The following is an 18,319-nucleotide window of genomic DNA, read 5'->3' as shown; positions in this document are numbered from 1 at the left end:
TTTGTTTTGTTCTACTGCCATTGGTCCGTCCGTGTGCCTCGAAGGCACGGAAAAAAGGGGCAGAACTGATGTCATCACGCCGGCGTGGGCCTGATATGGGGTCGGTGACGTCAGCGGAGTCGCGCGCGATGCTGTGCCTCTGTGACGTCGGTCCACGTCGGCGCGAAGCTACAAAAAGAATTTTCGGAAGCTGCTGACGCAGGGGGATATTCACAAGGTGAGGAATCCACAGGCAGATACTGTATCTACCAGAAATGGCGTTACCGAAGGTAAGTAACTTGTTCTTTTAAACGAATCCACTACAACTGCTTACACTGCATCTACATGACTCCAGTGAACTTGCACTGCATTGTGCCAGACCGCCCGAATACTTGCCCTTGGAGCGGAGAAGCGGTGGTGGACTTCCTGAACTTAGCATGTGGTGTCTCCGGGTAAGTCAATTCTGGGCTAAGATAGTGGAGAAGGTGCAGAGGGGCACGGCCTTCGGGTGGAGTTGTCATCGCTACACTGCCTGATGGTACACATACGGAAACCCAAAAAGTGTAAGATAGCTTACAAACTCTTGCAGTTGCTAATATTGTTGGTGAGGCGCAGAGTTGCAATAACGTGGATGGGTAGGCGTGCCTCTGAGGATGATGTGTGGATGAGGGACGTGTGCGAATGGACACTGGCGGAGGAAGCCCATATGAAAGCTAGTCAAAGAGATGATAAACTAGAAGCTTTGTAACAGATTTCTGAATGCTGAATCGAATGAGAGTGATCAGAATGAGTCAGGTGTGGGCGAAGAGACGACAGATAAAGAAATTAATAGAATATACTCTCAGGCTATTTGATTCCTGTTGCATCACTATACCGGTCCAGAGGTCCTGTTCCAAGCATGATACTCTGCTGTGAAATCCACATCCAATCTAAAGGTTAAAAAAAATATATATTAACTGGACCTCAGCGACGTGGGAGTAAGTGGGACGGGGCAAGATGGGGGCCCAAGTTTTTAGCAAAGATCAGATACTGCCCTCTTTGCAAGGCAGTAATTAGGGTGCAGGACTGTAAGGGGCCAACTGTATCACAATTATGACTGTGTGGGGCCAAGCCAACACTAAGCTGTTGCAGCAAGTCGAAAATGAATTTCTAAGATTTATTCTGTCAGTTCCATCGAGCACCCCCTTTCACGTTTGCCACAAGGAGTTGGGTCTCTCTTTCATTTCTGACCTTATTAAAATATAACTGATACTGTTGTGGCACAGTATCTGGACAAATGAACAGTGCAGCTAACTAGGGAGATTCTCCAGGACTGTCTTAAATTAGATGGAGCTTTAAATATTACTTGGGTCAGATTTGTCAGTGACTTTATGACAGATTTAGGTCACCTAGAATACTTCACCAACCCTGCGACCCTGCAGACAATCCCTAGAAAAGTCCTTAAAAAGGAGGGTTTATACTGGCTGGAAACTGTCAGATTTTCAGAAGAACTTCTAAAGCCTAGTGTTGGCCAACACCAATTAATATTACTATTAACTACGTTAAGAATGGAGCCATGTTTGTCATTTGTCCCATGGATTTATGATAGAATGCTATTGATTAGGTTTAGGCTCAATACTGTGTATAGATTAGTGACTTTGCCTAAAATGACTGTCTGGTCGCGACAGTTACCATTATGCCCCTGTGACAACCAATCCACTCAGTCCACTACTCATCATCAAAGCTTTATTCGAGGATTATACTCATAAAAGCACAAACATACATTTAAAATACATCATTTAAAAGATTAAATTCGAATTTATACAAAATTTTATACAACATTTTAAAACAATTGTGCAGACATAATCAATAAGAAACTTTGATGTGTAATTACACCGAACCCACTAAAAGTACCCGGATCAATTTGCATTAGTAAGAATTGCCCTCCGTCTAATGGACCATGCCCACCCCAAGTACTTTGCTGTTGCTAAGACAACAGGCATGTCGGTGGAGGTACAAAGTATTCGTAGTGCCTCAACACCCCTAAGTGTCCCTAAATTTCTGCAGGCAGGGGCTAACCAGACTTTTCTCGGGGTGGTATAAGCTATGCACATAAATAAAAAGTGGCCTATGCTTTCGTCTGCTGCACCACAAACTGGGCAGCAGGAGGTGGTGGGGCTCCTCCACCTTCCGGTCAAAGATCTCAGAGGAAGGGCATCTGATCTTAGCTGGAAGAAAAGTTTCCTATCCCCTGGGCTGGTAATACTGTCCCAATATGGTTCCAATGCAGGATATTGTTTAACTTCGAGAAAGCGCCCCGTCATGGTGTCAGATCTCGTTTTGTTCCAGAGTCTTCCAGCTACCCAGTCCCAATATAGGCTTTTAATCGTATTTTTACTCGGGAAGGGTTCCACAGATGGATTGACCCATAGATTTGAGAGGCCAAGATCGCCTAAGGCAGTCCTGAGATTTTTTAGCCAAACTATTTTATGGAAAGTATCAGCTTTAATTATGGCCGAGACCCCATCTGCAGAGTGCCGGATCTCCGGGGTAGTCCAGAGGCGTCTTCCAATAGAGAATCGTGCGTAACCTCGCTTGGTCGGTAACTGGTCTTCTCCCTAAATCGAGACCAAGTGGGATTAGTGGTGTACTCTGCGGGAGTCCTGTGATTCCCCTAAGAAACCTATTCTCGGATAACTGCAAAGGGAGGAGCTTCCCAAATCCCCACAACTCTGCCCCATAGAGGGCAGACCCAAGAGCCTTGGCGTCATATACAGCCAAGACGGGTTTTATTGGCCTAGTCTTAGACTTTTTATGTTCCGCCTGAAGTGCCCCCGAGTTCTGTTGGTGCCTCAGAACTGCCTTAGCTATGTGTTGGGACCATCTTGAGTCGTTTGCTACCTGTATCCCAAGATAGGTAAATACACTGACCACCTCAAGCTGACAGTTATTCAGAAATATTTTCTGCCGGGGTCTACGTTTTGATGTAAAGGCCATCAACTTGGTCTTACCCACGTTGACTTCTAGGCCATGTTCCCCACAAAAGAGATCGAAGATATTCAAAGCTCGCTGCAGGCCAGCCGGGGTTTTGGATAGAATTAGCGTATCGTCGGCGAACATCAGGATCGGAACCCTGAGGCCCGCCAACGAAGGCGCGTCTACACTGGCGTCCAGCATCCGAGCCACTATCCCATTAATAAATAGGGAAAAGAGAAGGGGAGCCATTGCGCACCCCTGCCGCACTACACGCTCAATCGGGAAGTCGGCAGATGATTCGCCATTCATGCCCCATTGGTCTTTGGCGAAATTACACTCATGCAACCTCATTACCAGGGTAAGTAGCTCAGCCGGAAGACCTATTTCGCTCAGAACTGCCCATAGCTTTCTCCTTGGGACCAGGTCGAAGGCAGCCCGCAGGTCAACAAAAGCAACATACAGGCTGCCCTCGCCAAGCACCACCGTCCCCCACTGCAGCAGAGCAAAGCGAAACACCTGATCGACTGTACTTGTAGCCCGCCGAAAACCAGCCTGATAAGGGGACAGGGCATTATTCTCGTCAACCCAATCCATTAGTTTGTTTACCACCATCCTCCCTACCACTTTTTGGACAGTGGCGATCAAGCTTATCGGCCTGTAATTGCCCGGGAGAGACCGATCCCGTTTTTTATATATGGGTATGATGGTTGCTCCCTTCCATAGTTCAGGGACAGCCGTTCCCTTTGCTATAGCATTACCCAGTCCACTACTCATTTAGTCCTCTTTTGTAAATTTTACTCAGAGTTAACCGATTCCGTGCGGCGCCGATTCCCCCCCTGTGCTGGACATTCCAGAACAGGGTGTGGTCGTGACGGAACCGTTCCGTCATCAGCACAGCTCAACCGTGACTGATGACGGAATGGTTCCGTCACAAGCATCGAAGGGGTTAAGGAAAGTGTGACTACTTCCACTTTTAAAATCTCAGGGGCTGAGGCAATGTCTTCCTGCTTTGATAAAACTCCAGCTCCTGAAGAATGAGCATGTCGCTTGGAGGTTAGCCATATTTTTAAAAAGAGTGCTCCGACTAAGAAACAGTTTTATTAATGAAGAATTTTAAACATTAATGAATTAATTCGTTATAATTGTAGGATATTTTATGGAATGAACTGTGTATGTATATTTAAAAATGATCAAAATGTACTGTTTACTGTGATTGCTTTTGGTTTTAACTTTTAGATTTTATTGCTGATTGGATCAATTTTAATGCTTTTAATATTGCTAAAAAATAACATTCGAATAAAGCTTTCCTTGACTTGACTTTACTGTATGCCTTTACAAAAGAGACATAAGGGGCTCATTTTTCTTACTAGGACCACGGGCCCCCTTGCTACAAAAAGGAGGAAACATGTGGGAGCTCATTTGTTTCTGCAAGAGACAGTCAGCGTCAAGATAGGAGTGGTAACCAGGCATGAGGGGACGGGTGAAAGGCAGAGGAGACAGCCTGCTATTTAGCTACCATTAGTGCAGCAGGAGCAATTGCATTTGTACCCAGGCTCACAACACCCTAGTTATGGGGCCTAGCATTTACTTGCTCGGTTTCTGTTTTTGTTTGATATATTTGCACTTTTATGTCTCACATTTAGTGTAGATTATGAGCTACAAATAAATACCACTAAATGATCTCATAAGCTCAGCCTTGCTCCTCCCTCTCCACTTATTCTTAGCATATATTCTTGGAGGGGGCCCCCGCCTTAGGGGTCTCGGGAAGAAAAAGTTGAAAGACCTCAGATCTAACAAAAGTATTCTTGAAATGCGACCTTGAGGGAAATGAAAACTGAAGGCCTTTATTTAGCCACACACAGTCAGTTCTATTGGCCTTGTCAGACCAAGCTTCAGCACGTTCCTTTTGCGAAAGTGGCCACAAGTTTAGATGAGCTTAGTTTCCAGTCCCATTCAGTCATTGTTATCTCTGCTGAACCTGCTCATATAATGTACTCTCAGTACAATTGACTTTAAAATGTAATAACACATATTTTTTATTTCTTTTACATCCAGGTGAAAAACCATATCCTATTCCATCTGCATGAAATGCTGAAAAGAAAATCATTGCTTTGGGACGCCTCTGTTTAAGGATCACCACTCTGTTTAAGGATCACCTTTAAAAACCAGCTACAAATAAACTTCCCCCTTTCTGGGTTGCATCTTTACTCAGTTGTTCTGTAAAGGAGAATTTATTTTTTAAAGAATTTTGGGTTTATGACCAATTGTTTTTTATAATATACATTGTTCTCACATTCAAATCACTTTGGCAAAGAAATTTTTTTGTTTTTTTCAAATTTCAGTTGATTATTATTCAGTTGCATGTTTCGTTTGATTTACGTTAAAGAGCAATTTATATAGAGAAGTTTAAACCATTTTTATTTTGTTAGGAAATGCTCCCTGTTTCTTGCTTACAGTTTCTTTCTATTACCTATTGCAAGCATTCAGCTTGGCAATACTAGAGCACAAGCTTATGTCTTTTTTTTTAACATTTTACATATTTTGGCCCGATAAATGTTGTGTCATGGTGCTCAACTGCTAAAGTAGGTAGCAAACGTACTAAAATCATATCGGTGACTTTTGTACTTTTGATGCCTCTTGCATTGATTGCAATTAGTTTAAAAAGCCAAATAAGTGGATTTGGCATGATTTATTTTTTTATGAATAAATAAGTTTTCCATAAATATATTTTCAGTGTTTGCAATACGTAGGGACGTGTGATAGCACTTTGGATTGAATTGTTGTTGAACTTTGAGTTTATTCAAGGGATCGCAAACATACTCTTAAACAAGAACTAACCCAAACCAAAATTCAGCATTAAAGGGAAACAAGACCAGAAACTTTGATAACAATGTTTGGCATTTTTTTGGGTGATAAGTATACTTATCCAGTATTGGGATATCTTTCATAGATTCACATGCCTGAATCATTCCTCGTCGCCGAGGCGGGAGTCCCACGGTAAATAAAAATAGGGCCAAAGTTAAATAACAGTAATAGGCCCTAAAGAAAAAAGGCCTGAGGCCTAAATCTTAGTAGCCTATCTACATCATAATGCTTAAAGAACCAAACTTTTGGTACAACCAATCAGCTATCAGCACCCTCTAGAACCCTCTCTGCAGAGCTAGTTCTCTCCAGATTTTCACCGCACGTCGCGTGGAAGGGAGTCTCCCTGAGTGCCAGCTCAGTTTTTTCTTCAAGATGTTTGATAAGAAGGCCTTGTTCGTCCGTCGACGATCATCACGTTGAGGTCAAGCCTGTCGACGATGACCCCATCGATGATGATTCCGCCGGTGACGATCCCGTCAACGATGATTCCGTTGACGGCGAGCCTGTCGACGACGTTTCCATCGACAATGATAGCAAAGAGCCCGTCGACAACAAGTCCATTGACGGAGATCCCGTCGACGACCATGCCATCTACAATGCTATTACCGGCTACAACTAAGGCTTTAGTTGTAGCTCCAACTTACTCAACTCCTGTTCCTTCTAGGAGTTTTCAACTGAAGACATTTCAAAGACATGAATATTGTGCTATTACGCCTCTTAATCCGTCGCATCTTTTAGATACATATGCGCAAGAAGAGGATGAGGATTACGAAGATGAGGATGAAAAAGGACCAATTGGATTAGCTCATCATCCTTCTGAGCTACATATAAAATGTCAAAAGAGGAAGAGGATTACAGTGAGCAATATTACCAGGAGGACATTGTAGTTCCACACCATAAGATGTATCATAGACAAGTTCATCAGTCGGACACCAGCCATATGCCTCCTAATCTGATCTAGGATTTACAAGCCAAGCTCGCAGATTACAGACCACGATTTCCACCACAGCAGGTGATCCAACCACCTCCTCCTGTGGCAGTTCCAGATCCTTTACCTCCACCTGAGGCTCCAATACCGATGCCTCTGAGTACAGAGCCTTCTAAGGAATGTCAACCTTCACAACATCCTCAGGATCCAGACACATCCTCTGAAGAGGAAGCTGAAGAAGGAGAATTACAAGAGAATCCTCATGTGGATCCATGAGATTCATATATTATCCCTATGCCTTTGCTACTGATTCTCCAACCATCTGATTGACCACCAGAAGATATAGGGGGTTTTCACAATCTCATGCAGAGGGCTGCTGCCAGATTTCAGCTCCCTGTTACTGTGGAAACCACAGAATGTTTCCTTCATAATTTAAAAAAAGAATCTAGGAAGGTCACCAGGGCCGTACCTATAATTGATTACATATGGAATGAAGGCGTCAAAATCATGAAAAACCCTGCATCCGTGCCTGCGGTGCTTCCACAGATAAGAAATATCAGGCCCCAGCTAATAGCCCATCTTGTCTCATTGGTCACCCTAGACCAGATTCGATCACCTCCTAGGCTGCCCAACAAAGGTCTGAGAATCCGGCAACACCTATTACTACACCGCCGGACAAGGAGGGACGTCGATTAGACCTCATTGGGAAAAGGTTTTCCACTATGGAAGCTGCTTCCATCAGGGCTGCTAACTCCCTGGCCATCATAGGGTGTTATGACCTCCAAATGTGGTCAGATATGGCTGGATTGATTGACCTCATTCCTGAAGACAGAAGGCAGGAAGCAAGAAAGATCTTGTTAGAGGGTGAGCGCGCTGCATCGGAAACGATTGACTGCGCACTGGACATCGTAAATACGAACTTTAGACAGCTAGCTGGAGCTGCTGTTCTCAGGTGCCAGGGTTGGCTTAAAGCCACCACCTTCAGACCAGAAGTCCAGACGAAGATATTGGACATGGCTTACGATGGCGAATCGTTGTTTGGCAAGCACATTGATGAGGCCCTCCAAGCAATTAAAACCGATACGGACACGGCAAGATCTTTGGGTTCCCAACAATATAAACGTGGAACAGTCAGAGGCGCTAAGGGGCGTGGTTATTCCTCTAGAGGAGGTTACCAACAGCAGAACAGGCTGTATCAGCCCCAATATAGGCAGAATTATCAATCCTCGTATCACCAATCCAATACGGGTGTTTTCTCTCGCCAGGGAGGTTGAAAGCGATCCCAGAACCAAGGGCGAGACTCTAGCAGCAAGCAGTGATCTCAGCAGGGCGCCATTCACACCTTCTCCCCTTCCCGTGGGCGTGAAAATTTCAACATTTGTGGACAGGTGGCGAGAAATTACCTCAGATCAGCGGGTTCTGGACCTGGTGAAAAACGGGCATACCCTAGAATTTGTCACCAAGCCACCTACCACTCCGCCCAGGGGACCCCCTCCCCCTCGTCTTCACTTATTGTTCAAAGAAGCTTCAAGAATGCCATAGAGAAGGTCCCAGTACATCAGAGGCGGACAGGTTTCTATTCTCGTTTTTTCCTGATCAATAAGAAATCAGGGGATTTTTGACTGATCCTGGATCTTCGCACCTAAACAGATTCCTCAAAAAACAAGGATTTTGCATGGTCACCCTCTCAGAGATATCCTAGGTTGCCTAAACGAGGGAGATTTTCTGGACTTGGAAGACGCTTACTTCCACATCCCAATCCATCCCAAACATTGCAAGTATGTCCGCTTCTCTGTTGGTGGCGCCCACTATCAGTTCAAAGTGCTCCCTTTTAGAATGAAATCTGCTCCAAGGATCTTCACAAAGTGCCTAGCTCCTGTGGCTGCAGCATTGCGATCCTGGGGAATCCAAGTATTCCTGTACTTGGACGATTGGCTAATCAAAGGTCCTTCGGAGCAATCGGTCAGGACTTCCATTGAAATGTGTCGACATCTCTTCAACTCTCTGGCTAACTGTGAACAAAAGCAAATCCCAGTTACGTCCGATGCAAGTTTTTCCTTTCCTTGGGGCTCGTCTCGACACAGTTCAGTGCAAAGCATTCTTGTCACAAGAAAGACAGCTTCGTCTTCAGAAGCTAGCACTTCGGGTCTCAAAAAGAAAGTCAGTTTCGGTCCGCATGTTCACCTCACTCCTAGGGATGTGCTCTTCGGCTATAAACCTCGTCCCTTTGGCAAGACTCAGAATGAGACCTCTACAGGAAGAACTGCACCTTCAGTGGCGGCAAGCTGTAGGTTCCTTCAGCGACATCATCAAAGTCACACCACGCATGGTAAACGCTCTCTACTGGTGGTCACAGAGAATCAACTTGGCACAAGGATTCACGTTCCTGCAAGAGGTTCCGGATTTTGTTCTGACCACTGATGCCTCCATGGAAGGATGGGGAGGTCATCTCCAAGATTTGCAGATACAAGGCAAATGGTCTCAACAATGCACATCAACAGCCTAGAATTGCGAGCAATTTTTCTATCCCTGCAAGCTTTCCTTCTAAGGATTGCCGGCTCATCAGTGCTGGTTTGGACAGACAATACCACCAGCATGTTTTATGTGAACAAGCAAGGAGGGACAATTGGGGAGGGAATGCACCAGACAATTGAATGATCGCAGATATTACACACCCATTGCCTGCGACCCTACTAGACGCCTACAAACCATAATAACAGGCTTAGTAATGGGAGCGGAAAACGAGGAATGGATCTCCAAAAAAGAGGCAGAGTTCTTGACGAAACGGGACCCCAGGGTACCATATTTCTACATCCTGCCTAAGATTCACAAAGGGACCTCTCCTGTACCAGGTAGGCCCATCGTGTCTGGGATCAATTCAGTCTTGGAGCCACTCTCACAATTCTGTGACCATTTCTTGCAGCCTCTGGTGAAAAGTATCCCCTCATATATCCAGGACACCACAGATGTGTTGCGCCTGTTGAGTTCCATACAGGACACTACACGAATCGATCTCTTAATTACTCTAGATGTGGAGGCCCTCTATACCAATATCCCTCAGAGGGCCACCCTAGAAGTAATAGAGGAAAGATTGGGCCTTGAGACATGGAACTCCAATACACCACAGACCTTCATCATGGAGTGTGCCACCTTGGCACTTACCGAGAATTTTTTCGAATACAAGGGGCAATACTACCATCAGACCCAGGGTACATCCATGGGCAGCACCTTTGCCCCGTCGGTGGCCTGTCTTTACATGGCAGAGTTTGAAGATAAACACATTCATCATCAGTCCAACCCCTTCCGAGAGAACATCTTGATGTGGAAGCGTTTCATAGACGATATCTTGATACTCTGGACAGGTCCACTGACCTCCCCTGATGAGTTCCTTGGATGGGTTAACACTTTGAACCCATTCCTGCACTTCACCATGTCTTCCTCCCAGAGAGAAATTGCTTTTCTTGACCTCACCATCAAACTGGAAGGAGGGTCCCTCAAGACAACTATGTACAGGAAGCCCACAGACCGGAATAGTCTGCTCCATTTTCAGAGTCACCATCCTAAGGCCTTACGTTCTAATCTACCATTCGGACAATTTCTCCGGATTAGACGTAATTGTAGCGAAGTGTCTGACTACAAGAAGGAATCCACTCTCCTATCCAGGAATCTCCTGGACAGAGGGTACCCTAAAAGTGATGTCTATAAAGCCAGAAAGCGGGCTCGGAACAATAACCGGGAGGCACTACTTGAGAGACAGGAGACCGCACCGGTTGAGAACCAAGTTATCACCTGTGTAACCACCTTTACTCCCCTGTCTAACCAAATCAGAAACACCATCAAACGTCACTGGGGGATCCTTAATACAGGTGACCTGACTTTAGAACAACCTCGGTTTGCGTTCAAGAGATCGCAGAACCTGAAGGATATACTGATCAGCACCAGGCCTAAAACAACTATAAAAGAGACTCAACAAACTCTTTGGCATCTACCACCTGTCACGGGCCACTACCCGTGTGGCTCCTGTGTTGTTTGTAAGCTCACCCTGACACAAAAAACCATCAAGCTAACTGAGACCTTCACTTGGGAACTGAGGCACCACACTAATTGCAACACAACACATTGCATCTATCTGTTGACCTGTCCCTGTAATTTGCAATATATTGGGATGACCACCCGCCCAGTAAAAACACGCATCATTGAACATCGCAGCAACTTCCGCTGCAAAAAGACCCATACTAAAATGTGCAAACATTATGTGGAGTCCAATCACAACGCGGACTCTATGACATGGGTTGTTCTGGAATCCAGTCCCAATTGCCCTAAAAATGCTCTCTTTAGGAAGGAGCAGAGATGGGTCCATCGACTTTCCACTGATAGCCGGGGGCTGAATGAAGACATCCCGTGGCATTCATTGTGAATCCACACTAACCTCCTGGACTTGGTCTTGCAAGGCATCCTATTAACCTCCATGGTTAATTCCCCTTGGTCGAACCCACCCCGGCACACACTGTTCTACACCCTACTGCTGGTGTGGCATATACCATCTACATGGGACACAATTACCACCGATGATATTGATGAAATCACGTGACCATTTAGCCCCTTGCCGTGTACATAATTTAATATTATAATTACATAATTTCATATATTAGTTAGAAATCACGTGACCAACTAGCCCCTTGCCGTGTACATAATTTGATATATTAGTTATGAATCCTGACAGATCAATTAAAAGTTTTACCTGGGCGCCCATCAACATTGCCTTTAAATTTTGACTTAACACATCTGTGCGGAACAACCCCCGGGACATCAGCCTTAACCATGCCTATATTTATTATGCATACGGACTTTACACGGTAGTATTCCCATTCTACAACCCACACGAAGTTTACATGCACTTGCCCCATGGACTTCGTACAATACGGTCCCTGGCAGGACCTTTGCACAATCTGTTTTCTGGTAAATCCAAGAGTAGTTGACATTCAGTGTTTTCAGGAACTAATCATGAATAACCTGTAAATATAACATTCTGTCCCCATATAACCGATGGAATAAACCTTTAATCCCATACATGCTAGCTTTCCACATGATTTACGCGGCCCATTTGACTATTACATCATGGCCGACCCATCAACCGCCCGAGTCACATGATTTTGGCGGTAGGCGGGTCCCTAATCGAAACCCCCGAGCCGGGCTTCAATAAAAACAAACTCCGCGAGTGCTACACCATCTATCCGAGCTCGGCGGAGATGGGTAGGTGATCCCTCGCGGACACGGGCAGAGTGAGGTAAGAGGCGGACCCCCCCTTTTTGGGCTGGCATGCTTTGAGACATGACGGGTTGGAGGCTGCAATACCGGCTTCCTTAAATCCTTGTGCAGCGCTTCCGCTTTACAAACCGTACCTGAACACCGCTACATATTGTTCAGACCTCCGTTTTAATATGTCTATTTCCTAACAAAGTCAACACCGACTTCCTTAATTATTTTGTCAGCGCGTCCATTTGTTAATCTAATTTGAGCAAAGCGGAGCGTTCCCCTTTTTGAGCTGGCACGCTTTGAGACATGACGGGTTGGAGGCTGCAATACCGGTTTCCTTAAATCCTTGTGCAGCCCTTCCGCTTTACAAACCGTACCTGAACACCGCTACATGTTGTTCAGACCTTCGTTGTAATATGTCTACTTCCCAACTAGGTCAATACCGACTTCCTTAATTATTTTGTCAGCGCGTCCATTTGTTAATCTAATCTGAGCAAAGCGGAGCGTTCCCCTCTTTATAATATGTGGACACACCATGAGACCTGGCCGGGTGGAGGCTTAAATACCGGCTTCCTGTCTCTTTTCTCCTATGTTTTTTGCCAAACTTCTTGCCGCGCTTTTGCGTTGTAACATAAAATAAATTTAAATACACCTGAACACAACGAAGTGTTTTCCAGACCTTAGGTGTAACATGCCTACTTCCCAGCCAATTTAATATCGGCTTTCTGAAATCTTGTGCAGCGCTTCCACTTTATAACCAAATCTGAACTATGCGAAGCGTTTTCTTTACCCCTGTTGTAACATGTCTATTTTCCAGCCAAGTCTGAAGGCTTACCCCGATGTACTGACCCGCCGATCACTCATGTGGTATTTAGCCCTTAACCCTTAGGTGAGTCCGGCGTTAATTACTTCATGACCATGTGAGCCACTTAGGTTTGATAGCGCACACTGAGTGTTAGGTGTTGCCACTCACTTAATCAAGGTTCATGATGCCGCTCTGAGCCAACATGGTGTTTGTATAGTTGCCTGCTGTTTTTTATAACTGTTTTTAAATTCTTTACCCCCTCACTGATATAGTTTTAGAGTGTGTGTGCACACCACACTGCACGCTGAAACCACCTGGCATGAAGAGGTAGTGACAATTTCCCACACTGCCCCAAGCATGCCTCCTTATGTTCACATTCTGGCGTTGGCAATCCTTGCTGTTCCAATGAGAAATGTACTACTAATGTGTATTTGCTTTCTTTCTCATACTCTAGGCATAGGACTTTCCATTGAGGTAAACTGTATACCCATACCACACCATATACATGACACTAGCATGTTATTGAGTTAATTTTCTTTATTATTTTCCACTTTTTAAGGTCCTGATGAATCGCAGGATAGTAATCCGTTTGCGAGAAACATGTTGACCACTTGTTGTTTTTCAGAGCTCCACATAGGTCACTCTACCTAACGAGGTGACACTGAGTGAGCTTGTTTTCACGATTTTAACTGCAATAGGGGGACCACCAGAATAAAATTGTTTCCGGTACCTCTTACTGCATTTTAACCTTCACCTCAGGCTCAGTTGCCTCCCCGCCCACACACCCACACTTCACCATAGGGCAGTTGGATACAAAAGATCTCCGCCAAAGTGCCCCTCTTTGAGGTGTGCCCGTCGGGGATTGCACCGCCCCCCCGACGAGGAGCAACCGCCGATGATGAAGCATGACATCCTTCGGGGTGTGTGAGGCAAATACATCCAACAAAAGGGATGCCCACAGGTGTTACATTTACACCTCTGGTCACGCCAGCGTTTGCATAGTCCTTCCTAGCCTTCCCCTTCTCTTCCCACACTTTGCAGGAACAGTTCAGCCCCCCGCTTTGTTAACAAGCAAGGAGGGACAAGATCGGCAACTCTGTCAAGAGAGGCTCAAGAGTTGTGGGAATGGTTGACGCTACACAACATAACACTCAAGGCGGAGCATGTCAGGGGCCTCAGCAACACCCTGGCTGACACACTCAGCAGGTCCCTCTCAGCCTGTCACGAGTGGGAACTAGAACACATTCAAGTGAGTAGGATATTCCAGACTTGGGGCAAACCGACGTTGGACTTGTTCGCAACGAAACACAACAAGAAATGCCGATATTACGCCAGCAGATATCCGCAACAGGGGTCAAGAGGGAATGCCCTGTCCATGCGATGGTCAGGGATTTTTGCCTATACTTTTCCCCCCAATACCTCTGATCCCGAGATTGTTATGCAAGATGAAATCGGAAAGCTGCCATCTCATCCTGATTGCACCCCGATGGCCACGTCAGTACTGGTTTCAAGAGCTTCTATTGCTGTCCCAGGACCAGCCGATCCTCCTTCCAACATCCACAATGCTCTCGAGGAACAACGGACAGGAGGTTCACCCAGATCCTCAGTCTTTAAATTTACATGCATGGCTCCTGATTTCCTAGAGTTGAAGGACCTGGACAACGCTCAGGATTGTCGTGACATCTTAGCTAAATCACGAGCTCAAAGCACAATTAAGACTTATCGTCTTAAATGGAAAAGGTTTTGCTGTTGGTTTGAGAATAACAAGGTTCATCCGACAGAAGCTCCTGCGGAACAAATTCTTCCCCATCTACTGCATCTAGTCAGATCTGGACTCACTTTTTAATCGGTTAAAGTCTATTTAGCCGCACTATCCAGATTCAGAAAAAGTGCTGCAGGGCATTCCTTATGTTCATCTTCATTAATTAAACAATTCATGAGAGGTCTTTTCCGGTCTTTTCCTCCGGTACGACCCCCTCCTCCAGAATGGGAGCTTAACACAGTCCTCACACAGTTGATAAAACATTCATTTGAGCCCATCTTCAAGGCCGAGCTCAAATTTCTCACATGGAAAGTCGCTTTACTTCTAGCTATAACGTCTGCCAGAAGAGTAGGTGAAATTCAGGCCTTTACAATAAAGGAACCATTTTTACATTTCTCTCAGGATTATGTGACCCCAAGGACAAATCCTACACCTATACCTAAGGTACCATCACAGTTTCACCTCAATGAGCCGATTAAGTTGCGCACTTTCTTTCCAAATCCATCTACACCAGTAGAAAGAGCATTACATTCTTTTGACATCAAAAGATGCTAAAAATTCTCCCTACAAAGAACAAACACATTTAGAAAATATGACCACTTGTTTGTGGCCTACGGTCAAGCTACTTTGGGAACTGCAGTCACAAAGGCCAGGATTGCCCGTTGGATAGCATCAGCGATCCATTTCTGTCATGACAAGGCTAACAGGCCATTGCACAGGAAGGTCAAGGTCCACTCTACAAGAACTGTGGCAGCGTCAACAGCTTTAGTCGCTGGAGTGATGCTAGAAAATATCAGTCGTGCTGCGACATGGAAAAATGTTCACACCTTCACCAGACATTACTGTCTTCAATGTGCATGCCAAGAAGACTCGGCAGTTGGACAGGCTGCCCTACACTACCTTTTTTTGTGACACCACTCTCAGGCACCCTTTATTTTCTTAAATATTATTTATGATTGTCTTTCTTTATGTGTATATATATATATATATATATATATATATATTTATATATATATATATATATATATATATATTTATATATATATTATAATATGTGCTTAAGGCTTACATGTTCATGTATTGACATGTCTCTTTTTTCTGAGCACTAATGTATTATCTTAAAGGTTTGGTTTTTTCATGCCTCTATTAACAGATGATGGATGCAACTAGGAGTGTATCAGCACAGGTCTCCCACCATCCGCAACCGACTGTGTACGTTGTATACTGCTTGCTACTGTGATCAGGCATGTGAATCTATGACAGATACCCCAATACTGGATAAGAAAACAAGTTACTTACCTGTAACTACAGATATTCAGCATTGGTTTCTTTCATAGAATCACATGCACCCAACCTTCCTCCCAGGAGAGTCTGATAGCTGATTGGTTGTATCAAAAGTTTGGCTCTTTTAGCATAATGAAGTAGGTAGGCTACTAAGATTTAGGCCTCTGGCCTTTTTTTTTAGGGCCTACTACTGTTATTTACCTTTGGCACTGCTATTTTTATTTACCATGGGACTCCCGCCGCGGTGACGGGGAGTGATTCAGGCATGTGAATCTATGAAACATACCAATACTGGATAACTGTAGTTCCAGGTAAGTAACTTGTTTTCTTATGTGTGTAGAGCACGAAGCCAAATTTAATGCTTTGTCGGAAGGCCAAACTTATATATATCCCAACACTTTTTCAGCATACTAATTTTTTGAGTCTCTTTGAATATTCCATGTTTATTTCTGACTTCAGTAACCACATAAAACTCCCTCTGTTTCTTTTGCAGCACAATGTATAGGCTTTCACCTGCCCCAGCATTGACTGTGCACCCAAGCACCTGTCCTAATAAATTTGACATGGCTATTTGCGACCAGGTGTCTGATGGTTTGTGACCAGTTTATTGAATAGCTAAATTGGATTTAGCCAGTAAATGTATATTTACCCCAGTAGTGGAACTTTCATAGATTCCCATGCTTTGTATCATTCCCCGTCGTCAGAATGGGAGTCTCGGTAACAAAAATACCATAGCTGTAGGTACAAAAGACCAAGGAAAAAGGCCTAGGCCTCATTCCCTTTTGTAGCATATCACCCTCTTTGTGTAAAAGAGACCAAACTCAGGCCTCAGCCAATCAGAAGTGCCTCACCTCTTAGAACCTTCCTGAAGGAACCTCAGAGCCTCAGATTTTCTACCGCACGTTGTGCTTAGGGAGTCTCCGTTGAGCTCTGCTCAACTTCTACTTCTACAAAGGATTTCTTCAGGATTTCTACTTAAAAATCTGCAACTTCACTTCAGGATTGTTGGCTGCCTTCCAGTATGTCAGAAATGGAGAAGAAAAAAGCCCTTTTCAAAGCTTGTTCACCTGTGGTAAGAAAAGGCTTTTTGTGGAGGATAAGCACAAAGACTGCATTTACTGCCTCTATCCTGACCACCAGGCTGCGGACTGTAAAATCTGTCGCACCTTTTCGGCCAAGACCCTCCGGGACCGTGAGGGAAGACTCTTGACATGGCTCCATAAGCTGAAAACCAGGAAAGATACTGTCTCCAGTGACAGTGAGGATGCAGCATCGATGTCTTCTTCAAGAAGGTCAGTGAAAAGGGGTAGGGGTTCCCCTTCACCTTCTATGGAAAGATCTTCCAAGGCCTCAAAAAAGACCCCCAGTGAGTCTTGAGAGCCCAGGTCCCAGCAAATATCCTCACCGAGGTATAAAGCAGAGGGTAGGACCGGATTTGCCTTCTAAAGGTGAGAAGACTATCACAGCCTTCAAAAAACCTTCATCCCAATCTTCTGAGAGGAGTTCCAAGTCCTCGACGACGAAGACGTCGACGACGGAGGTTCCGTCGACGAAAAAATCGAAAACTGCATTGATGTCATCGACGATCCCGTCGACGGGAATCGTCGACGAAGGTTCCGTCGACAGCGGTTTCTTCGACGAAGACGAAGACGCCGACGAGGGCGCCGCCGAAGGTGCCGACGACGAAGATGCCGCCGATGGTGCCGACGACGAAGTCGTCGACGAAGGTGCCGACGACGAAGGTACCGACGACACCAGTTTCAATCTCACCGTCGACGATGGTGCCGACGACTATGTCGACGACGACGGTCTTGTCGACGAGGGCGTCGACGGCGACGACTTTGACTATGACAACGGCAGGCGTGTCGACTGTTTCCTCGTCGACGACTTCAACGACCCCGATCTCATCGACGCGTATACAACCGTCGACGATCTTATCCTCTGAAAAGAGGATTACCATTTCTGTGACATGGGTCACGCCGGAGGTTACTTCTCCGCAAACTATGTCTCCTCTGATGTCAACCATGCTTCTGCAAGAAGGAGATTCAGAGGAGGAGGACCAGGACTCATACAGCTATGCAGATAGTCCCTCCCAACTTCTAGTCAAATGCCAGGACACTGACTCTGAGGGCGACTACGGACGCGAGGATGTGGGCCATCATCAGTTGATCAATTCGCAACATCATGCTGAGCAGGAAATGGTTTCAGTGCCATCTTCTTTTCTCCAAGATCTGCATAAGATGCTGCAGGACTATAAATCTATGGCGAGTATGCCTGTTCCGGTGCCGTCAACGCCAGTAACTCCTGCAGAGACGTCGACCTCATTGGTGACGCCTACCATTCCGGCTCAAGTTTCCCCTCGGCCTCAAAATGTCCATCCATCATGAGTCCTCCGGGTTACAAGACGTCCATGATGATTCCTCGGATGAGGGTCAGCAGTCGGATCATGGCTCTATTCCTGATACTGAATATGACGAGTATATCA

General features: G+C 45.3%; 1 protein-coding gene across 2 annotated transcripts in view; it reads left to right on the top strand.

The window, feature by feature from the left end:
- Positions 1–5,141, top strand: part of MLF1 (myeloid leukemia factor 1) — a 169,115-nt gene extending 163,974 nt beyond the window's left edge. For both annotated transcript variants that reach the window (XM_078667082.1, XM_078667081.1), the window contains one exon: positions 4,990–5,141. The gene's annotated coding sequence lies outside the window, so the exon portion shown is untranslated. The remainder of the gene's footprint in view (positions 1–4,989) is intronic.
- The last annotated feature ends 13,178 nt before the right edge of the window (positions 5,142–18,319 follow it).

The sequence above is a fragment of the Lissotriton helveticus genome, chromosome 11, assembly GCF_964261635.1.
Source record: "Lissotriton helveticus chromosome 11, aLisHel1.1, whole genome shotgun sequence".
Classification (NCBI taxonomy): Eukaryota; Metazoa; Chordata; class Amphibia; order Caudata; family Salamandridae; genus Lissotriton; species Lissotriton helveticus.
Note: the sequence above shows the minus strand (reverse complement) of the source record. Positions and strands in the feature narration are given on the sequence as shown.